We start from the raw sequence: 5,284 nt of genomic DNA, 5'->3' as shown, positions 1-5,284 counted from the left end.
AAAGGGGGAGGAAAGGAGTTGTTGGGTAACTACCAGAGATACAAGCAAGTTGTACGATATCTACAATGATACCTCCACCAATCCTGCTCCCAACCTGAGCTAGGAATTATGGACTTATCTGAGCTGTCACTTTAATATCAACAAAAGGGAAACAGAGAGCAAAAAAAAAACTTTTTAGTAACATAAGATATCTGAATTCTGGCTTTTGGACTACAGTGAATACTTTAGTAACGACCCCTTTTCCAGAGAGACATTGAAGCCTTCAGCAAGTCAACTGTCAAGTTTGTTAAGAAGGTAAATGCACTGCCCTGCATATCAAACTCATGCTGAACCCTAATTTTCCTGCACATGTAGTCTTTATCTACTCTGTTTATTTGTAAGGCAGGAGAAAACTCCAAATATGGGCTGCTGGAGCACAGGTTCTGAGTGTCACATTCGCCCAGTATTCTTTCTTCCTTGCCAGCAGTGAGAGATCTAGGGACAATGTGTGGGAGGTATGTGTTTGCCTGCTTCTTGTGATAAGGTAGCTATCTTATTTTGAAATATTTGCATGACAACAAACCAATCCAGTATGACCCATCTTCTTCCCAAAAGGAATATCCTGTGATGCTTTGTTTCCATAACTAATGGTACCACCCTGAAGCAGCACTGTTTGAACCTTAATAGCTGAAAGTGAGAAGGAAGAGTTTGCTCATTCGGGCAGTGCAAAGAAGCCACTATTGTCCTACAAGGCCACGGAAACAGTGACCACATGTACATCAGAAGATTCCATTTTTAGCATCTTTCAAAACAAAGTCTTCTCTTTCACATTATCACGAGCACACTGAATCCTCAGTCTTCCTATATCATTCTCTGCAATGTCTGCTTTGTTTTGTCTTGAAAAATCATTCTCCTGCCTCTCTACCCCACGCAATTTCTCTATTAGCAGCAAGTTTCCACTACACATAATTATGGCATGCCTTAGCCTACTTTTCTGTTTGCTGAATAGCTATGCCTATTTTCTACTTGTGCTGATGCTACCACTTACTTTTCCTGACACTCTAATCCTTGTATCCTTTGAAGGCCTAACTTCCTCTACCACAGCAGCAGCTGGGGTTCTCAGGCCCCTTTCCAGAGCTTTTTAATAGCAACAATGCCAGTGCTGAACATCCTACTTCTTAATCTTCAGGTCAGCATTGAAGCTGTACCTGTAGAAAAAAGTGCCACAAAAACATCATCCAATGCTGCTGACCACCCATTATGAAACTGAACAGCAAGTTGTTAATTACATTTTCTTGGCATTGGAAGAAGGCAAAACACAGGCATAAAGCATAGGCATCTTAGGGAGAGAAGAAGCTAGCTGTAAAATAACTCCTCAATTTTCTGCACATTCCCAATTAGACTGTTTTACCTTCCACCATGAAAAAACAAACTACTCACTTCAACTACACACTTGAATTTAACCACTGAAAACTAACAGTAGTCCAATGAATCCAGGGCTATCTCCGAATTATTTGTCCTCAACACAGTGGCCTCGCAATGATTGCTGCCCTGATAAGCTCTCAGTAAGTCCTTCCTAATCACTCATGACATTGACGCTGTGCCTACAGCTCTATGCTGACATTATTAAACATGTATTCTTAAAGAGACTGTATTTGGCTCCACTCAAGAACAATAACAGCACATCCTGAGATGTCTCATTTCCATTTTCTTTATATTACCAAGCAAACATTGTTTTTCTTGAGGGATCTTTACCATCTTCTACCCAGTAAGCTGTTTCAAGCCACAGCCAAAAAAGCACTGTAGACAGCAGCTATGGAGGTCCGTAATTGTATCAAAAAGACTAAGCCAAAAACAAAGAGATGAAGATGAAGGAGAAATAAAAGGCACAACATCACTATTCAGTCTAGGACTGATGTTCTAATAATGAGTGTGTCTCAAAAAATACTACAAGGCAAGCATAACCAATGGTGGAGGGAAGCTCCTTCAAGCAGCGATTAAGCAAGGATATTTTAAATTACAGCAGTAAGAGAGGCTGACTCAAGCTGAACAAAGCAACTGTACAACTCTATGCAACTGTTGAAAAGCAGAAAAGAACACGGGGAGAAAGAGTAGATGTTGTACATAAGCCCACATATTTCAACTATAAGACAAACCAGAAATAAAGATTCCTCTTACCCCATCTCAAAACCCCTCTTTCAAACCCCTCCAAAGATGTGTTTGGACTGCAACATATGGCACATCTTCATGAAACTCAAGAGGTAAGTGGCACACTTTATATCTTTGTATTTTTCCCAAAATGGAAAAACAACAACAACAAAAAAACAACCAAAATGGAACAGAACTCAAAACAATCTCATGTGACTTTTTATTTACCCACATTTTCAACTTCCCAAACATAATTTGAAAGTAGAATACTTTCAAAACTCAGGACAATAATTAAGATTGTATTAAATCTGGTCCCCTCATTTGGAATCTTTGCTAAAGCCTTTTCACTACAGCCAACAAGATAATTATCATAAGTTGAGCTATCTCCCTTCCTCCCCTCTTTTCTTCTTTCAGCACTGGCATACAAGCCATGCTATTTTAACTTCTTTCCTGTTCTCCCAGTTCTTCTGGAACATTTTATTTTCAACAGTCAACTCATTTGGAGAAGTGCCATGCTGAAGTTCAACCGTTTACAATGTTAACTGTGTCTCTGCCAGCAGCTGAAGACTTGCACCAACACCAACTTCTCCAGCACTTCTTTCACTAAAAATTTTGAGTTCCTCTATCTGAGGAACTTACGTATCCACAGTTTATCAGATATTTAAGCCACTTTAATTCTTATTGTTCTCCCCTCTCCCCTCAAATTTACTTACTCACTCCTTGTAGAGTAAGGTGTCAGTCCTCCTCAATTCCTATTTCAGTGACTGCTGATCACATCCTATTGGTTCATATTATATTTTACTGCTACCTGAAGGATTTCCATTAAACAAACTCTTTCAGATGGACTACTGGATTAGTTACTACTCTAGAAGGAAACAACTGTTCAAAAAAACAGCAAGCATTTATATTGATGAAGTCGAGACTTTTTGCCAATTAGAAATTCATACTTGATCATATCCTTAAGGATATCATATAGTCCTGATAGCAGAAGATGACCTTTTTCAACTGAAACAAGTTCACAGAAAACATTATTTCAATTCAAAAGAGAGAAATATCCACAAATATATATGTGTATATATATATGCATACACACACATATATATTGTTTTCTACTACAATGCACAGAAAACTCAGCACAATATAGAGAAGTATAATACCTGAAAAGAGTCAAAGACAGGTCTCCATGGACACCTTTCCTGGTCTGTCAGAAGAGCATCTTTCCTCTACCAGCATGCTTCTTCCAGTCACTCATTTCAGTATCTCACTGAGTGTTTTTGGATAATTATCTTTCTATGACTTTTGTCACTATGTTTGGTTAGTGATAGCTTCATAACAGGGCAATGTTAATTAATGAATACTACATATCTTTTCACTAATTTCATGGATAGAAGTTCCTTTTCTGCAATTTCCTACTACAAAGCAATATTCTTCTGCTCAATTTAAGTAACTATCCTCAACAACATGCAGAGAAAGTGTTACAGCAGACTGGAGCAATCTCAGTTTATACTGTACCTCCACACGTTGTTCGGAATTATCAGAAAATTCACAGGAAAAATTCATTCACATTTGTTTCTGGGAGCTCCAAATTTCAAGAAGCATCTTTGACCTTTTTTTTGAAGTAACCTTCCTTAAACTGTAACTCATACTATTATAAGACTTTGATTCATCCCATTTCCTTTCTAAGACTAAAATTAAACTTGTCCATTCCTTAGGGCCCAGAGTAACATCTGCCAGATGTCCAGACATCTATGTTGAACATAGTTCTCCTTCAATACTTATCAACTATCTTTTCAATTATTCACATCTTCATAAAAGTCAACCACAGTACTCCAAAAATGGCTATAAACTTTGCTGGATTAAATTGGCCATTTTTTTTTTTTCCCACTTGTGTTTGCAGTTGCTCTACTTTCCATTTCCACTGTCCAACTGTGTATTCATATCTTCACTGCCTGAGCATATACAAGAAGTAAACTAAAAGTGTGTTTTAACATAATAATGTTTGGAATACTTTTTGGAATGAAAATCTTAAAAGAAGAAAAAAAGAAAAGAAAAACAAAAAGAAAGAAAGAAACATGATATTTTAAGTTTCTCCTGAATGTAGTTCATTATCAACCTAATAAAAATGTAAAAGGAAATTGATTCGTTGTTTAAATATTTTTAAAGCAGTAGTCCATAGGTTATGTCTAATGGGGTTAAGAAAAGCAATTAAGAAAAGCAAGTCTACATACTTAAGAACAACCTAAGAATGCAGTTTCTGTTAGAGCCTGCACCATAGACAAGCTCTTGGTGCTCGTTTCTCATAAATCAAAAGCAACTGAACACCACTAACTGAATGAAGAAAATTTGTGCCTTATGACATGACACATGCTAGTCATCACTAGTTCATGAATTAAAATTATTTTTCTAGAACAAATTCTTACTTATATATTTATTTGATCTCAAAAAATAGAAGTCACTCAGCTGGTCTTCCAAAAGCAAGGTGGATTTCTCTCTGGGAATACTGCAGCAAGGACCATCATTAAAAAGGTATTATACTCTAACAACAATTCAGACTCATTATAAAGAAACTCCCACATGAGTAATGCCTCTCTCCAACATAAACTGTTGCAGTGACATTTTGCTTCCTGTAGGGTGCCTGCCACTGCAGGAGAGAGCCGAGATGCCTTCCCATGAAGATGCTCAATTTAACTTACTTGAACTTGCTCTTTTATTGCCACATTCAAGAACAACGTGTCTGCAGGCAAGAGAGGACCTCTCAAGTTAGACGGAATTCGTTTTGAACTATGTAACACAATAATGTGACTATATCTCTAGTAGAGGAGATGGATACTTAGGATCTGACCAGACCACCAGAGGTCAGTGAGGATTTTCTCATTATCTTCAGTGGCTGCTGAATTAGACCTGTGCAGAAACTGTAAAATGCATCAATGGACATTACCTCAAGGAGAAAAAGAAAATTAAATAGTTGACCCAACCCCTTACTTTGTTGAAGCATACTTGAAATATGTTCCACAGCCCACTTCTGAAAGTGTTTCAGAAAGATGTCTCAGTACTTTGGGTGATCTATCAGCTACCAGAAGTAACACAATCACAGCTGATGATGCAGTGTACTTTCCAGATGTATTAAGTTATGTACTGAGGCATTTATTCCACAGAA

The 5,284-nt window shown here is 37.5% G+C and overlaps 1 protein-coding gene across 1 annotated transcript in view; it reads right to left on the bottom strand.

The window, feature by feature from the left end:
• LOC104915227 (transcription factor hamlet-like) overlaps positions 1-5,284 on the bottom strand; it is a 96,550-nt gene that overhangs the window by 38,799 nt on the left and 52,467 nt on the right. The gene's annotated exons all lie outside the window — the stretch shown is intronic.

This window comes from Meleagris gallopavo, chromosome Z (assembly GCF_000146605.3).
Source record: "Meleagris gallopavo isolate NT-WF06-2002-E0010 breed Aviagen turkey brand Nicholas breeding stock chromosome Z, Turkey_5.1, whole genome shotgun sequence".
In the NCBI taxonomy this organism is placed as follows: Eukaryota; Metazoa; Chordata; class Aves; order Galliformes; family Phasianidae; genus Meleagris; species Meleagris gallopavo.
This window is presented reverse-complemented; position numbering and strand designations above follow the sequence as displayed.